This window comes from Melanotaenia boesemani, chromosome 15, assembly GCF_017639745.1.
Source record: "Melanotaenia boesemani isolate fMelBoe1 chromosome 15, fMelBoe1.pri, whole genome shotgun sequence".
Classification (NCBI taxonomy): domain Eukaryota; kingdom Metazoa; phylum Chordata; class Actinopteri; order Atheriniformes; family Melanotaeniidae; genus Melanotaenia; species Melanotaenia boesemani.
In genome coordinates this window covers 3529992-3549195 of record NC_055696.1, presented here as the reverse complement: position 1 = coordinate 3549195, position 19204 = coordinate 3529992, and the positions used below count along the sequence as shown (strand labels likewise).

The 19204-nt window shown below is 41.5% G+C and overlaps 1 protein-coding gene across 4 annotated transcripts in view; it reads right to left on the bottom strand.

Annotated features, from left to right (window-relative positions):
* The window catches only part of fam222ba (family with sequence similarity 222 member Ba), a 32711-nt gene extending 13613 nt beyond the window's left edge, over positions 1–19098 (bottom strand). The window contains exon 1 of one of the 4 annotated variants that reach the window (XM_042008318.1): positions 19008–19098. The gene's annotated coding sequence lies outside the window, so the exon portion shown is untranslated. Of the gene's footprint in view, positions 1–14610; positions 15154–15806; positions 15919–19007 lie in introns of those variants that run through there. The other 3 variants (XM_042008315.1, XM_042008317.1, XM_042008316.1) reach the window with 3 other exon arrangements.
* Positions 19099–19204: the final 106 nt, after the last annotated feature.

The window sequence follows — 19204 nt, the reverse complement described above, 5'->3', positions numbered from 1 at the left end:
TCCACAAACAGTAATGCATGAGGAAAAAGCAAGAACTGTACACAAGAGATGAGCTCATTAGAGGAAGACACAAATAACATTAATGGAGAAAAACAATGAAGGATTTTTTTTTTTAAAGGTGAGAAAGTGTGTTTAGATGCTGGCTGAATATTAGAAGTTTTTCTGTACCAATTATGAGCAAAGGCAATTAGGAAAGGCAAGTCACCATGTTGTCTATGACTTGAGTGTATGGCTGAAGGAGGAGAGTAGAGGAGAAAGCAGGCTGCTGTTATTTTAATTGCATGTTTACCCCCAGGTTATGGGTCTGAAATAGAGCCAAGAAAAAAAATGTTGCAGTAGAAATTCAATGCAACTTCACTGTGTTGATTCTCTCAGGGACAGAGAGAGAAATTACTTTCCTTTGCAAACCTCATCTCTGAATAGAAGGTAAAGAAAGAAAAGGAGCAGGAAGATGAGAACGGCTTTTTACCCTTGAATACCAAGCCACAGCGTTCTGTCAAAAGAAAAAGGAAAAAAAAGCCTTGGCTCTTAAGCACGTTAGAAAGAAATAATAGTTTGGTATGGCCTTCATTAGCCCATTAGGCTTTGCAAACAACAGAGGTAGAAAAGGACTGCAGAGAGCTGTGGGCATGTTAGGCCGGTTCACACAATGGATCTTGACGACTCCAGCACATCCCGATACGTGAAGGAGAGGTCGGCCCATTTGCTTTTTCTAGAGCAGAGACCCTTCGTCAACACGGGCTGTTATCTCAAACCAGAAGAGAAAGGGTGGGAGAAGACAACCAAGCCAAACTATCATCTAAATTAAGAGTCAGTAAAATAGTGATTTCCAAGTTGCAAGAAACAGTGTGTCAGGGGTAAAACTGTCAAGCAAGAAAGCCGCTGCAGTAGTGTGGGAGAGAAGAAGACAGCTACTTGAAACTGCTCTTCTTTGGTGGGAGGGAGGCGCCTGTGAAGGAACTAGGAGGCAGTGTGAACGCTTCGTAACTGACTGGTGAAAAAGTGACAGTTCCCTGAGGTGAGGTAATGGATATGGAGCAGAGAGAGACAGCATGCCCTTAGAATACTGCGTAGTCCACAACTGAATCGGCTACATCTTTGCATACGTGTCAGACACGGAAAGTTGGTTTCACAGTCAGAACGCAGGGCCGTGAAAGTAAAAGGAAACACTTGGAAAGTATGGGACTTCTTATCAAACTGACCTCATTCCTTCTCTCTTGTCTTTGCATCAGTAGTTTGTGGAGTCTTTTGGTTGATGACCATGACTTCTCACAGTAGAAGATTGCAGGAATGTTGGCGAGATGAGAGGATATTAAGCAGTGAGTTTCCTGGTCCTGACCTGACCATCTCCACTGCAGCTATGCTATGGTCATTACCCATCGACCACGTCAGCGCTGCAAGGACAGTCAGCAAAGGTCCATTCTTCAGCCTGGGGTCAGTTTCACTCACAGCAATTTAAGCCAGCTCTGCTTCCCAAAGAGCCCTACAAATGTGAAGGGTACGGTTAAGTGTGCTCAGTTGTGTCAAGGCCAGCCAAGGTCAGATGGGCAGACAGAAAGAGCTGGCAGTGCAGCGAGTATGGCGTCATGAATGCCAAGACGCCGGGGCCCCTGACTGTGCCGTTTGACAGACATGTTTACACCTGATAGAAAATGCAGTGTGGATGGCCTGCCAAAACAGAGGCGATCCAAAGTGAGGGGTGCCAGCCTAGTTATTTATTTATCTGCTGCAAATCCATCGAGAGCACAGCCAGAAGCTGGGTATGCCTCAGCGAGGAGAAAGTCAGCCTACTCTCAGACATGACAAGACTTCAACTAGTTTTGGTAGGAAAAATATGCTGATGTGTAATAAAAAGATCCCATGAAGCAAGATTTGATTTACTTACGTTCCTAATACAACTCATGAGTTCTGATAAGCACATATAATTAATTCAATTAATGAGAGTCTGTTCTAAAAACATTCATGATACAGTTCAGACACAGGGTCAGGCTTTATTCAAAGCTGATGATGGCTAAGAGCAAACGTTACAAGAGCTGCACCGACTGAAATTTCCTTAACTGATGATGAACCGCTTTTTTTCCACTTTTTTTTTTTTTTACTTTATTTTTAATCAGTAACCAAACCAAAACAACATTGGGGGGACACTACTTCTTTATGTAAGGATGTGATTTTGCCCTCTTACAGCACGTGGTTTTGTTTTAGTTTGTAAACTGCAGGTCATTTGTGGATTTGACCATATTTCTTCTATAACGTCCACCCAGAGGTTCATTCCAGTGGGTCTGTTTTCACCCAGTTTCTTGTAAAGGGTTTCTTAGCCGCAAGAGATAAAATTCTAAAAAGGTATACATTTCCTTTATCTATTATATTTTCTGTTATCAGTCTAAGATATATAAACCAGGTGTCATTACGAAAGCTATATCTCAAAATCTCCCCCATAGCTCGTAGGACCCCCTCCAACATTGTTCATTCGATTTATCCTTCCATCTTTTTAAGCTTCCCCCTTAATTTTTTTTTTATTAAAAAGATATTACCTTCAGACTCAAATTTTCTGTCTAGGAACTACGATGAACCACATAAAAAAGTCTATTTTGACATAAAAAAAAAGAAGTTCAACAACTTTTTGGATAGAGGAATGTTTTTAACTCCTGTATAAAGCAGATTTACGATCCCAAATCTTTTTCTCTTCGTCAATCAACTCAAAATAAAGAATCGCATCAGAGAATACGACTGGAAATGAAAGCAAAGTGCTTCACTGACTGGAAATTCAGTAACTGAATAAACAGTATTGTTTCAGCCCATCGCTGATTGGAGCTGATCAACCTGTCATTTCGGATTTCTGATCAATCAGTGCAGTCCGTAAATGTTACAGACGGAGTCTAGAAATGGACACACAAGGTCTGTAGCTAAACTAAACGCCGTCTACTCAGCTGAAGCTTATGGGAATATATCTTGTTATGTTCCAGTGGAACGAAGACAGCTTTGACCAGATGGTGTATAAAGTTTCAGGATCATCTAGGTCATTAAAATTCAGTCAAAAGGGAACCATCCATCTATCCATAACTGTTCAAATGCAGGATTGCTGGGGAGCTGGTAGCCTACTCCAGCTGTTAATAGGCGAGAGGCAGGTTACACCCTGGATAGGTGAAACAAACCAGTATGTACCTCATCTCATGGCAGTCCATCTCAGTGGTACCACTTCATCACACAACCCAAGAGAGCGCTCTTAGTAACGAGATAAACATGAATCCTTTCATCTCCTTTCATCCACTACACCATCTGTGTTATTCATCTTATCTCTTTTATCAATGTGCTGAGTCACATGTGCTAGATGCCAGACTGCCCAGTTTGGTGCAGGGCTGGAATAGCATGGTTAGACACAGATACTGGATTACTATATATCCACTAACTGTGTGTGTTAAGGTATGTGCAGTGACAGAAATCACCTGACTCAAGATAGAGGTGGTGTTTTAAGGTGTTTGCTTTATGTAAAGCTTTGAAAACTTTAATATCAAGGTTCAAACAGGACTCAGAAAGCTAGGAAAGTTGATGGGTGGTGCCTAACTTGCTAAGAGATTCTTAATGTACTTAAAATACATTGTAAACTACATCTCATCCGTTGTATTAAAACAGTGATTGTTATTCTTACAAAAACATTTTACATTAAGCTTATTTAAAGTTGGGCTCTGCTGTGCATCGGAGGCTTAAAAGCAGACTTCTGAGTTCCTTCTCAGGATTTTACAGTAAGTCACCCAGGCCTTCTTTCTGGTTAGTGGGAAATAACTCAATGTGCTTGGAACCAAAGTGAGGTAGCATTGTTCCAGCTGGCGGAAAAAGGGGAAATGAAGATGGAGTGGTTTGATTTCATTTGTTAGCAGGTGCATCCATTTTGTGTTCTCCCCCATACCCATCTCGCCTCTCTCAGTCAAAGCGCTTATCAGAAACTCGACACCCCAGTGACAAATTGAGTCTGCGATTAAAGGGAGAAAGAGGAAAGCTTTGTTAAGTGCTGCTGATTGGGATCCCAGGCTGCCCTCACACATGTGAGATGTGTGTTTGTGCATGCATGTATTCATGCCTGGTACAGAGCCAGGAGCAGCACAGAGCCGCCACCTACTCTCCCATTTTCCAGGTGTTCCCACGGCTTACATTTCTGCTCCGAGTACTCTGCAAACAAAATGAAATCAATGCAGCTGTTCGCCCGTCTCTTCCCCCCTCACTTACACACATGTATCGGAAACCACACAAACATAAATTCGTATACACCGGTGATCATCTCCTGCAGGAATAATGACCTCCTCTAGTATTTTCAGTACCTTCTTATTGACACGTACGCTGTGTGTAACAGAAAAAAAGAAAAAAAAAAGTTAAGGCTCTGTGTTTGTCCTAGTCAGACCCATATTATTGACCCAGCATTAACCAGTCCCGGCCTGTTTGCTAGCACTGGGCTGATTTAGATGAGGGAGAGCGCACAGCAGCTTTTCTAGGCAGAACTGTGCTAACGCTGACTCTCACAAATCATCCTAAAAGGGCTTAACACACAAAAACAGCTTCCAGTGCTACACAGGGCTGTTGTGAGAGATTTATCCACTGTGCCATTATACTAACTGGCCTCTCTCCCATACCAGCTGTACACACAATACATATACCGAAAATTCACAAACTATTCAGCCTTTAAATATTCAACACTAAATAAAACAATGTGACATTTTGCTCACTTGCTATACTTCAGTCACCTCGAAGTCTTAACTGTGACATGAAAGATAAAAATGCCACGGATGTCAGAGTTTCAGCAATTTTAAGAATTTAAAGACTTGAATTAATCAGAGGCACGTTCATTAATATTGCCATCTAAAAAGAATATTAGCAAACCCGAGCCTCATCTTCAACTCTGGTATGCATAATAAAGTTTTATCTTAAAATCTTCCAGGGACAGGGATCGTTTTTCAGTTTTTATGGTGGAAAATGCAAACCAAAGAAAAAGCTCCTAATCTTCAATGAGGTGCGCTGGCTCAGCCTGCAGTAGTGGATCACTAAGGCACAGGTCTGGTGGTGATGCATAGCTCTTTCTTGGAGAAAGCCTTTGGGCAGTGTCCAATAAATTTATCACACATTTTATTATTCTGTTTTTGTGGATTTCCATTCCATCTAACTCACCTTATCCCTTTCTTGAAAAGTACTTTGTCGGAATGTTAAGAAAAGTGCCATAAAAACAATACTTTCTTCTTATTATTACTATTTTAATACATAATATTAAAAAACAAATCCTTACATGCTAATATAACTGTGCCGTCTATAAAATACCAAGGTAAGCTGACTCCATGATAGTGTGGCTCCCAGCAAAACCAAACAAAACTCCTACATATCTGCAGACTAGCCCAGGAAAAAGATCTTTCTGCACTGGCTGTGTGAGATGCGTTTCTTTTCGCCTCTGGCAATACACAAGACATTTGCGGTCTATCTTTCGTCTCCCAAGTATACGGGAGCGCCTGTCCACCCCCAGCTCTTTCCCCATCAGACAACAGCTCAGGGTACCAGGCAGCCGGGCGGTGACTCTGTGGAGAGCCAGGCAAACACAGGCTCGGCATGGCAAACATTTCACCTCTGTGTCTGCATGGGAACATCTGGCCCTCCCAGGCTCAAAGGGCCATCTGTCTGTCTAAATGTGAACCTACACACAATGTAGGTGTATCCTGTTGTAGTCATGGCACCAGAGATTGTTTTTTGTTTTTACTCCTACGCAGGTATATACCAAAACAGTCACTACAATTTCAAGGCAAGTGAGGAAGCCAAAAATTCTCCAAACAAGAGCAAGACCTTCTTAAAATAATTAAATGACTGATTTAGTAGCTTCATTTTGGTATTCAGCCACAGCCTGGTTATTATTGCAAACTTTCTAGGACAGAAAAATATGTGAAAATTAGTACTAAAAGCCACCAATCTGCCCAGCGAGATGTGCATTTTCTGTACCAACAGTTGTTGATTCGATGTTTTTGTTTTGTTTTTTTCCTTTTTTACCAATTTTAAAGCACATTGTGTAAGAAAAAAACCTAAAATATTTTAAAACTATAAGAAAAAATTTAAACCAAAACCAATTTATTTTGTGGTGTTGAAACTACTGCTGTGGTACAACCCTAGAGAAATACTGAAGACCATATTTAACTGTGATTCTGCCTGCTTCTGAATAGGTCTGAATAAATACCAAGATTGGTGTGGCTGCTGTACTTTAGAAATTTTGGTAGATTAACTTTAAATCTTCAATATTTCCTTCTTGCCTGCACTAGTGAGACAAAGTCAGACGGGTAATAGAGTAAACTCTGCTGATAAAAACTCTCTCCTGTCGATCCTTCTTTTTTTCTCTCTTGCATCATGCCCGCTTATACAGATCTCCTGTGGCTGTCCAATGATTCAAGACTGATGAGGCTTGCTCAAAGGTCTATGCCATTGAACACAGCATTAATGCACCCAGCAGCAAATTTTTTGCCATCGACCCCAGTTCCCTGCAATAAGGACACAGCCATCAATCAGGCTGAGATAGCCGACACCAGACACGGGCTGATGAAGTAGGGGACTTTGGAGCTAATGACAAATGGATCTCTCAGATATGGTCACAGTATACTATGACAATCTGCCGAGAACACTTGACCTTTAACAAAATCCTCAACCACTTTTTAGAAGCACTGCAATGCTAGAACAAAGAAAAAAAAAGAAAGAAAAAGAAGAGGTGTTTAGGTTTAAAAAAGTGTGGTTATTTGTGTGAGAACTCCAGTGTCCAGCTGAGAGCCTCATCACTGTCAGAGCTAGTCTTGACCGGCACAGCCCTTCTCTTTTCCCACACCAAAGCTCGGGGAGTGACCTTCAGCAGGCCTGCTAGTCCTGCTAATTGGGGTCTCTACAGAGCACAGCAATCCACCCCCCACACTGTGCTGGAAACAGGACTGTGGGGCAGAGGGAGCAAAAAGAAAAAAGAAAAAAATTGCAAAGACTATGTTATCTGCTTGGTGGTAAAACAGACAAAAGAAAACATAAAACCTGAGCTTCAATATGCAGAATACAACTTCACTAAAAGGATAACAGAGTCCATTTTAACACTGAAATTAATAATAAACAAAAAGAATTCTTATAAGATTAAAAAAGTTGTCAAATTAAACAAGATGGAGTAACACTGAATCCAAACATACATAACATTGTGTATGACCTTACTACATGGTTTAAATGATAGATGTCAGGCAATATGTAGTTCAACAACTTTAAATAACAAAAATCCAAATATAAACATACGGATGCATAACATCCAATCAATCCACAGCTGACGGCAGAAAACCCTCAAAAATGTGAAAAACAACTTTATGTATTCAATCAAAATCAAATCAAAGAGTCACGTCAGCTTTTACATGTTGTCACAAGTAATTGGAGGCTTTGTTGTCCGGACATTAAGATTCGAAGCTTCTTTGCCAAAAAGAAACAGCTATGAGTTAAAATGGTGATATAAATATAGAAAATCTCACTTAGGTCTGAAGAGACTAGTACAAGTTATTTTAGAGTCTGAACAGCAATTATTAAATCAAAACTGTTAAATAACACGGTGATATTTGGAGAAAGTACAAGTTTTATCTCTTGGCCAAGAGGGTCGATGCTCTGCTCTCAGGAATGTGGATAAGACAGCGACACAGTTCATTTAGAGCAGGTTCAGGCTGGCTGCAGCTGTACACTTTGCCTTTGCCAACACATCATCATATCGGGGCCACTTCCTATCAGTGTGATCAGCACTCAGTTTAAAAAAAAGGGAAGAAAATGTGCAGGAAGTCATCCTGGAAAAACAAGATATGGAGAGCCTTTATAAAGGGAAAGAGTTACTGAATCACTTCAGTTTGTTTTTTCTTTTTTCCCACCAGAATGTGTTTGAGAGTAAAACACTTTCTGGAGGAATTAGAGGACACATTGTGAACCTGGTCACCATTTTAAAGCAGGATTGTGATAGATCCAGTGAATGAGACTTTGAGCGGGAATGACCATGAATAGAAAGGTCTGCATTTAATTTGCTAATCCATCATTCCAATTGTACTCTGTAACAAAGGGAAAGGAGAGTGGTGGGGCATTCAGAGGCAATGGAGCATGCTGAGGGGTGCGTGTGTGGTTCTCCATGGAGCCAGAGAGGCCGTGGCCCTTGGCCCTAAAAGCCCAGCCAGCACTGAGGAGAATGGGCTCTGATGAGCTCAACGCAAGCAAGACTAATCCCTTCATGTCTAAAGAATTGTTTAACTATGTTTGACTGATTAACCCAAACCCCTCGATTCCACTTACAATCTATTTGTTCAATCAAGTCCCCTGCACTCATCATGCTGCAGTGTGTGGGTGGTGATGGCGAGGAAGAGAAAGAAAAGAGACAGAAGAAGATGGAGAGAAACAAAAGGTGCAGCAAACCAATGCATTCAGCTGAGGAATATAAAAGTCAAAAGGACAGATTTTTTGTTCGACTTGCAATTGTCAAAATGCACAGAACACATGAATTCCCGCGAACAAGCTGTTGCCAACATTCAAAAGGTCACAGAACTCTTGGCTTAAGAGATTTCAAGCAGAAAGACTGCAGTGAGTTAGCATACCCCACCGACATTCTGGGTTTTACAAGGTTCATGGAAAAAGGAAATTTAAAGGCACTGTCCCCTGTGTGGAAAAGAGGTTGCCAGGAAGATTAACCCAGCTTCCTTTTATAGCCTCTGACAAGAGGTTAAATCACACATTACACTGCCTGAAATGTCTCCTAGTAATTAGATCAAGAATATTACTCTCTCTTCTTCCCCTTGCAGACTGCAGCTGATCAAAGCCTAATGATGGTGTCAGTGCCATTGGCAGAGCTGGCTGGGTAAATCTCCCCATCGGGATGGCAATCTGTCAGGGCAGCAAGCCCTGCTAAACAGCACAGGACATGAATACAATGGGGCTTGACGCAAAGTGGGCTAAATGAACCACATCCTTTACCAACAAGCGATCCATCAGCTGTGCATCATTAAAATTCATCTCTTTGTTTTGGGTGTGTGATGGTGTGTTTACATGTACACAGTCAGCAGAGTTGTGTGCAGTAAGAGAGATGTTGTTGACATCTGTGAGCTTTATCCTCTATAACAGTGAAATTCACAACCGGTGTATCTGCTGTACTTCAGTGGCAGAGCAGATCTAAGCAGCACCTGGTCCCTTGATGGGGTGAGGGGGGGTACTGGCTATTAATTACAGAAAGCCGACACGCAGCTCGCGCAAACTCTCGCAATGAGACCCTGAGATGTCAGATACACAGCAAGACGAATGCTCCTCTGTCACAAAAAAACACGACCTGCCTCAGGACTCTGTACACACAAGTACTTTCAAGTATGTCTTTCATATTGTGGCCCATCCTTCTTCCTTTGCTTCTATCTCAATCCCATTCTTCGGATGTTACACTTCTTCAGGGGACAGTTTCTGACTAATGTGAAATGGTTGTGCAGTAGCATGATAAAAGTTGACATTTTCCTTTTCTAATCCAACGCTTCCTTTGTAAACAACCTCGCCTTTTTAATGTGTGCGCATGAACGCGAGCGGCAAATACATCACACATAATGGTCAATGTCATTATTTGCTCTCAAACTCAATGGCTTCAAACAAAAGGGGGAAATGGCGGGAGATATGCCAATCATTTATTGCTGAAAGATGCCTGACAAAAAGAGGCCCTAAAAACCTGAAAGCTTTTCTTTTCCATGTCAATCCACAGCACAACAAGCTCCTGAAAAAGAGGCCCTGGACAACAGACACCTGCAAGAGAACTGACCCCAATCTTAACCCCACACAGGTGGTGCAGCTCTAACACAGGAGGCATGAAGAAAGAAAGTGTCTTTAAATCAGCTTTCATGGATCATTTGGACTGGAACAGACACATTAATGTCAACAAAATGTATTTGTCTTGAACATATTGATGAAGCCCTGTTCTTAGCATAGACCTCGCATCTAATAATTTGAGAGCCACAATCTTGAACTGAACATACTGTATGTGTAGCAACAACATGTGATGATGTGGTGTTTTCTGTTCTTATAGCATATTCAAAAGATTAAATAGCCTCTTAAAACTTCTCAGTGACAGTGTGTGTGTGTTGTTCTTAATCTCAATACACAAGAAAAAAACGTGACTCCTGTCTGGACTGTTGCAGAGCTGAACTGCTACACAGCTGAACTATGTACTGTGATTACAGCCAACATCCCCCTGCAGAGTGACAACCGCATCTCTGCACATTCCAGGAAGCACAGCCAGCTGAATACAGCAAATACACCAGAGAGGAGGAGACATAAACAACGTAAGCTAGTTTGAAAGCTGCAACGATGTTCATGTCCCACTAAGTGCATTTCATCCCCACTGCTTTCACAGCAGCAGTGATATTTCAGCATGCAGTACAGAGGGGTGGCTGATGCCACAGGTCTGTGCACAGAGGGCTCAGTCACAGGCCAGAGAGAATGTTTGGACAATGTAGGTGTCAGACACACTGCCTGTCTGGAATAACGATTCTGCTCAGCTGCTACTAAACACCCTCTAGTTCCGTAGGTGGCCCAACGAAAAACTAACTTGAAGGTTTTTTCGAGCGTAACTGCTGAAAACCTCAGAAGAATTTGAACCTTGTTTGAATTGGTACTTTGCTATCAGGGAGAGATTTTCTGCATTTGTTTCAAACAGGCACTGAATGACATGCCAGAGATTAGTCTCTGAAGGTCACAGTCTTAGCCTATCCTTTCAGCCGCTTTTCACAACAGAACCTCAGGCCCTTTTGAACAACAGGAAGAATGTCATCTGGTTACTTTTCAAGGCACGGAGATACCATTCACTGAGTCCAACAATGGCTGCAAACAGGACCAGAGGGTTAGAAGGTTATAAAGGACCCCATTCTAAGCACTGCTTGCAAGCTCTCCAGTACACTGCACGCACACAGAAAAACACACCCACACACTGAGGCCTGGAGAAGTGGTGTAACCCATGATAAGAGGGTCATGGCAAAGTGCCTTGCACTGACCGCTCTCCACAACAGCTCTCTCAGCTCAGCCTTCATCCCTCCCCAGCACAGATCCAGACACCCGGATGAAACCTCTGAGCTCAAATTGTTTTGTCAGGCCTCTGGAGGCATCAGATTTTAAGTCATTTTAGAGAGGATAACTACACGATTCCTTAATCATTCAGGTTCCTGTTTAACATTAAGGAGAGAAACAATTAAAAAAGGACAAATCCACAAAGCTACTCTTTTGACAAGAAAATAAAAATCTGTGATTTTGAACACTTTGAAAACATGGTTTCAGTGTTTATGGTGCTGTAAGATAACTTTGTCTACAGCTAGGAAATGACTGAAAACAAAGCATGCAGCATAGATCAAACTGATTTGCTATCACTCAGGTTGTAAAACTTGTCCCACAAAGCCACTCGGACTACAGACAGAGGCCAAATACTTTACCAACTTAGTTTCTAATGAACCATCTGAAATATTCAAAATAAAGCCCAATTAGCTGACAGCATTTTACATCTCCTCCCTCTCTAATCCTTTTGTAGTTGAGTCTTATCTGCGCCAGCAATGACACTCTATTTCTTCCACATGATATCCTTTGCAGCTTTACTGCTGCTCTATTGTGGCATTCTTTTTGACCTCACAGACAGGGTCAGACTCTGAGCTTTCTGATGGTAGCTAATGATGTCCTGATGTGTACAGTTGGCATGGACATTGGAAAACTGCAGCAATAACTGAGGACATGCTAATGGAATCTATTAGGATTACTTAAGAGTGACATGGGACTTGCCTGGCAACCTCTTATTACAGAGCATTTGGTATTTCGGGTGGAGAACGTCAGTGGAGGGTTAGTGATCTGATTGAGACAACCTTATCTCGTGCCATAAACAGATAACAGTATCTGCCCTGCTCCTCTGGTGTTCCTGTGAGATGGAGGTGGATAAACAACCTTGTCATCTGCAGTGTCTCCGACAATCCTGATTCCTGGTGCACCGACTGCTCCTACTCCTGAAATGTCACCAGGGGGCTTAGATTCCTCTATGATTACTCTTAAGCTAAGAACATAACTATTTCAGAAATCCCTTTGGTCCTAGTGTTTGTAACGTCACTCTTTAGCTTAAAGCCTCAGGTTTGCTGATTGCACAAACTACACAGCAAGAGCACAGCTTTTATACCTAATTGGGCCTGCCAGCTAATATGCAAATCTATGCACAAAAAAAGCCACAAAGAAAACTAAAATATGACTAACAAGGTGTATCTTAAACTCAGGCCTATCACCTTCAGTCACTGTAAACAAAATAAAATAACCCACATGAAACAAAGTTAATTACATGCAGCAGCTGACCTGCATCCTCAGTCCCACAAGTCAGTCCTTTATTTCTGAGATATCCATAACATGCCCATCATATCCTGAACACCTGATCTAATATGCATAAGGTAGCAGTTTCATTTCTGAGCCCGACATTTGTGCTACCAAACATCTGCTCTGCGTCCCACTTGAAGACATCACATGGCCTAACAGAGAGTTTCTCTGAGTGGTGGGTGGCTCAGTGAGAGAGCGTGGGCTGACAGCTGCACTGGTGACTGGGGGGACTGAAAGGTGGAGCTGGCTGGCAAATCATCGGTACCTGGGAAATCTCTACCCTGCTGCCCAAGAACAGGGGGTAGCCTCATTTAGCAAATGGATGGTATTCAACAAATGCGCCATTTCTAAAATGACTAGTTGAGGAAAATTAAAACCTGCTATCGCACATGAAATGCTCCAACAACACCTGGGAGAGATTTAGCATGCACAAGCTCCTGCTGGAATATGAAAGAAGCTAAATGTATTGCATTGGGAGAGAGCATGCGGTTACACATTTCCATTTCAAGTACCGTCACTAAAATGTTCCATCAAATCACTGGCTTTGAATAACCCAAAATGAGCATCAGCCAAGTGGCTCATTCCAGCACAGAAAATCACCACTTCAAAAATATGTTGGTTAGCCAAGTGATTTCACTGTCAACAATCACAGAATCAGGACTGTTACTAATCAATGCATTTTAATGAGCTCCCAGTGAAACCCAACAACAGTTGAAACATAAAAGCTACTCAAGTTCTCTAGTTCAGTCTTTGTACCTTGTGATCTGTTATTCATAGTTTTGCTCTGAAGTCTCTGAGAAATAAAGCAGAGCTTTGATGTTATCCTCTTATTGCTGCTGTCTGAAACAAGCCTAATGTTGGGATTCAGATCTTTTAGCTGTCACGTGGAAAACCTTCTTCAATACAAAACATCTGGACTTTACTGTAAGACACAACAAACAGTTGATTTAGTATAGTAATTTAATGTTGTAAAGCATCATTAATCACTAACATGACTGCCATTTGCTTCCAAAAAGAAAGTTAGATACAGAAATGATGGTGTCCAGAAAACTGCGTAGGTGTGCATTACATTCATACTGCACTCAACTCACTCCTCTGTTTTATTGCTCCCATTCAAGTCACCTTAAACAAGCAGAATATGCCTTTTCTCTGCAATACTTCATCATCTACAAGCAACTGTAAACTAAGAAGCCATAGCAGCCCTGATGCGATGCAAGTATTCTTGAGAAAATTACCCTCCTCTACCCACAGTCTAAATCAATATGTTCAAATATATTTGTCAGTGGCTTGTTGGGAGAAAAAAAAAACAAGACAAGCTTGCTTTTCTGTTAGTTTGCCCTCAGCAAAGACTGTGGATTTGCGGTGACAGGTCAAAGAGTCAGCACATGACTCATGAGCAGAGGAGAAGAGACACTTTGAAAAGCCACGCAGAGATCTAATTAACACATGCATTCAAGTGGTATTTCAATTTGGTGGAACGCAGTAATTTTCTGCATTGCTGACCAGCATGACATGAACAAATGAACCAGGTGCTCCTGACACTCAGACTGATTGCCTGGCTTTATAACTAAGAGCAAACACAAATGTCATTTTCAGGCTTAAATAGGAGCAAGGGTATGTCCATGAGCACACAGAAAAAACTCACTAAAACCAAACATCTACGTCAAACAATCACTGCATCGTGCAAAATGAATGCATGCATTATAATAGACTGATAACTTATTCACTACAAAGTATCTAAGGCATTTTACACATATCCTTCCATGCATTTGCCAGGCTGCTGTCATTAGAGGTGAACTGCATTTTACAGATGGGAAGAGGCCTTACAGTAATTTGCTGCTAAGACCTAATTAATCTTCATTGTGCTGGGAAACATAGCACCCAAATGCAAAGAAGGCTCCTTCTGCACGATAATTGCAGGGAGTCTAGGGGCCTGAGTTTCCCCTAACAACAAGGTCTGAAATTTAATTATCTGCTCTTTGGAAAATGTAGGGGGAGAAAGCTACATTGCAAAACTGCACTTTGGGGCAAGTAATATCAGGGTCTTGTTTGAGTAAGCGCAGGATATCACTGAGCACATCCTCCCTGTTCCCTTAAATTAAACAGTCTCACTTTTGCTATGGAAAACAAAGACAGTCTTTTACAGAAACAGATTTTTAAAGCATCAAAATGATCATGCAAATGTGACAAAACAGCTCTTGCCTGACATTTCTCCACAATATTTCAATTATATCATCTTACCATGTGCAGAGTAATAGCAATAACTTCCATTGTCCCGTCAGTCACTGAGGAGTTGCTCTACTGCGGTATGCTTTAATAAAAATCCTTCAAGCTCCATGACATTAAAGACCGATTACATCAATAAAGCCAGACTCAGAGCAGCCAAAGACAACACCGACAGGCTGTGGCAACATTAACATTCCGCCGTGTAAAGATCAGGCTTAGAGGGGGAGAAATATCGATAGGATCCCATTAGTTAAGTGCGCCCTTAGGATACCCGAAATTTGATCAGAGATAGACCTTCTCCTTCCAGACACGAACCATTAGACGTTACAGAAAAAAAAGAACAGCTGGTGTCCTCCTCTTAAACTACTCCTGCACTCCTCCTCCACCTCCTCAGTGGTCGAGGTTGTGCGGCAGGATCAGGATGAGCCCGGTGACGTCAACCTTTTGTTATCACCTTTAACACTTGCTTTTGCAGGTGCAAACATTTTTCTCTGTCGCTACATGAAGAGGTGCTATTTACAGTCACGTTGGGAAGCAAGATGTGAACATTCAGTCAAAGCGGCTGACATTTTATATTTGGATATATGCAAGTCTCATTGGTTATACGGAAGCAGCAAAAACCACGAAGTCAAATTAAATGCAGACTTTTAAACCCGCACAAGATAACGTTTAATTTAATTTTGACTTGGCTTCATCCATTTTATCCGACCTAAAATTTCTTATGAAGGACTTCATCAAAACAGTATCGAGATTATGCTGATAAAAATCGTATTGGTCACTTGTGGCAATAATTTAGTGTTCAAACGAACCCCATTTAATAACCGCTGATTGTGAAATTGCAAAACACAACTAGCTAAAAAGCTCAACACAATCCTTGTTCGAGCAGTAAACACCAGCCAATAACAAGATTTTAAGGCTCCTCTTGTAAGTAGAGATATAAATATATGAAGTATCTTATCAGGGACGGTTAAGTCGTAAGTGGAGGCTTTACCACATATAAACAGACCAGTGCAAAGCAATAAAGCTGCAGGTTGCCAGTCAGAGTGCCAGCTGACTGCTCAGGCTGCTGGCTTGCTAAGCTAGCCAGACAGTCTGAAACATACACAGTCCCATTGTTGCCTCCTCAGCCTCACCTAATATTTATGCCACGGTTTTAGAGGATGCCACACAGTACCGGGCAGCAAGCATGTGGTAAAGGTGCAACTACTTACTCTCCGTTTACCTCGGCGAAAGGCATAGTTTAGTACGTCGCCATGGTTTAAAACGGACAGATTTTCTCCCGTTGCCCTGCGCTGGCCGAATCACTGCTCCTGCTGCTGTCTGCGGCAGCAACTTCCGGCGCATGCGCTGTTAACTGGTAACGTTCCAGACTGCGCCGTGCGCTACGCTGGACTCTGGAGCGGTTTAAAGGTACAGTCCGCGCGCAACGTGCGACGTCCAAATATTTGTACAATAGTCTCAAATATAGCGAATTTTTATTCTTCTCTTTGTGTGTGTGTGTGTGTGTGTGTGTGTGTGTGTGTGTGTGTGTGTGTGTGTGTGTGTGTGTTGGGGTATTTTTTTATAATGAACCAATTATTTTATTTTAAAATCATCTGACTATATACATTTTATAAATATAACACACACATATCTATCTATCTATCTATCTATCTATCTATCTATCTATCTATCTATCTATCTATCTATCTATCTATCTATCTATCTATCTATCCACACACACACACACACACACACAAATGCTTGTTCTCACATTGATACCTTTTACTGGCCAGTGTTTTCATCTTCATCTTGTATATTGATTCAAGATTTGACTTGACCTCTATTACATTACCAGTTTGCATCACTGTGTTTGTCTCATATTGTATTATGAATCTTGTTGTGAAAGATAAAGCCCAGTGAGAGGACTCTTGGTCAATAGTGTCACATGCTTTGTGATTTGATGAAAGGTTCTATTTGTGCAGCCTGATGCGTATGGCTCTCTAATCAAAGACTTATATTTCTGTGACAACTAAAATAAATTACTCCATTACAATCGCCCACCTGCCCTCTCCACAGTATTGATACTGTTTTATTACCACAGAGAGACACAGATGGACAACAATGAAGATTGGAACGAGTTATGGGAATGCTTGAAAATGTGTGCTCATGACCATGTAATGTCATGTCAAGTTAGAAGCTGCACAAAAGTAATCACATAAGATGGAGCCAGCAAAAATGACACATATTCAACCACACAACCATTTCTGATGTGGTGCATTTGTGAAAGAGAGGTCCATGATTTGGGTTCCAGTACAGACTGAACTTATTACAATACTTCAGCCAATTTAAGCCAGCAAGCCTCACTTCCCCCATCAGCAAGTGAAAGAGGGAAGAATTTGGTCTGAAAGCCCAATCACACACAGCGCTCTGAGTTCAGCAGGTGGGGAAGTAGCAGCAGCAGGCTCCATCAGGCAATAATACAAAGTTAATGATGCAGAATGGTGTCTTTCTCCATACCAAAGAAGACGTCAATACAGGATGTTTAAGAACGCTGTTCCTAATTACGCTTTTTAAATTCACCACTGGTGTGATTGATGATTTCAAAGGGAGGCATTATTGATCCACTCCACAGACAAGCCCATCGATTGCAAGTCTAGAATGAATAAAAGTTTTTTTTTTTTCCTTTTATCTCCCCCACTGAGAGAGAGAGATTGTACAATCAGAGCATCTGTGTGACCTATATGGGTAGTTTTGGAGCTAAATCACCTCTTTTAAAAGGAAGCCTGAACAAGACGTATGGAGCAGTGATTGCTGAATCGAGGGACCTTCAGGGTGTCATATAAAAAACGGTTAAATCCCACTGCTCTCTCATTTTTTACGTGTGGAAATGCATCCATATATTCATTAATCAGTGGGATCCTTTACAAATAGCCTATCTGTGCTGGAGTTCTCAGCATGATAAAGTTCAGGAGTGGCTGTCTTATAGTAAGTCACCCAGCTGTGCAGCATTACGCCTCTCACGGCAATCAGCAGTGATGGAGTGATGGATGCTCTAGTGCACTGACAGATTGTTTTTTGCCACCTCTTGCTCCCTGTTGACATGCCCATGCCTTGCACTTATACTTTGTTATTCCTCATGAGCAGCAAGGTATTCTTATTAATGCAGAAACTGACAGTTTTTGCATGTCTAATCTCAGTAAATTGACAAGAAAGGTTGTGGAACCTAATATAGCAAAGGGTCTCATGCCACCTGCTTCAGCTGCAGAAAAAGTTCTGTATATTCAGGTAGATTTGACCAATCAATGCAATGCGGTCCACTTGAATTACAGAAAAAAAGATTGATTGGAAACCACCAGCGTGTTGAATTGCAGCAGAAGAGAAAGGGTTTTCCATCACAACATGCTAGATCTCATTGGCAAGCACACTTCAAATGGCAAAGTGGACTACAGCTTATGATTAAATGGTATGCAGGCAAAGGTTTTTTGTCTTTTTTTTTTTTAGAAGAGAGCTTTTTCTGAAGGCCAAAGTTAATGCAGTTATAGAAAGAACTCTGATACACTCCCACGTGAAGTGGCCATGTGAGGAAAGCCCAGAGGGGAAAAAAAGGCCTTGAATGAATTTGAGAGAGGCAGAGAGTGGGAGAGAGGCAGATGTAGAGAAAGTTCAAACATTACTGATCCTCAAATATCCTTTTGGTTTCTGGTTCAATTGGAATTCGGCAGTAAGTGTCTGCTAAAAGCTCCATTTTTGTTGCCCCTCCACTGCTGCTGAGCTTTTAGAGTTAGATGATGACAGATTGTGAGCTACCTGATATCCTTCATCATTCTCCCTGGTGGAGGTGTTTGTTCCAACCTGAGCGAGTCTTCAAGGACTAACAAACAGCCGGCATGTTTGATGGACTATAGGGAGACATCTGCTCTGCCTGGGTTCGCCATACAGGTTGAGAACAACATGTTACAGTATTCAATCAATATGCAGACTGTGCCCTTTTAGTCTGATGATTAACCTTACAGACATCATGGTTATAAAGTCATTATATCAGTTTTTATTGTGAATTTAAGTGTTATAAAGAGTAAATATGACAGCATACAGTGTTTTCCTTGTCTTGGCATATTGCTTTAAGCACTGATGCTCAATATATCCTCAACAACATTGTCACAACTGTGCTTCAAGCACCCTCAGGGATAAGCTATGTTCTGTGTACTCAAGGGACAAGACAGAAGAAATCTGCTCAGGCAGTCTGATTTGTTATTACAGACGCAGCATCCCTCACAAAGTAATCTAGAGAATTTCATCCCTGTCAAAAGATCCTGTGAGTGCTTTCATCCGTTTCAAACCGCAAGTTGCTTGTGTCAGCAGATGAGTTTCTGCATTGTGATAAGCTGATTTGGAATTTGCTATTGGCTGATTTCAACCTCAAAATTACTTACCTGATGTTGACAGGTGATTCCCAAGCCGAGGCCCTGGGGGTCTTCTGAGAATTACAGAACATTTGCTGCACAATGATTCACAACGGAGAAATTTGATTTAATTTCCTTGTGTATTAGTGCAAGTGTAAAATAACTTCATAGCTTTAGCCTCTTGGATAATTTCTGTTTGTCATACTTGCATAGTTCAAATGAATTGA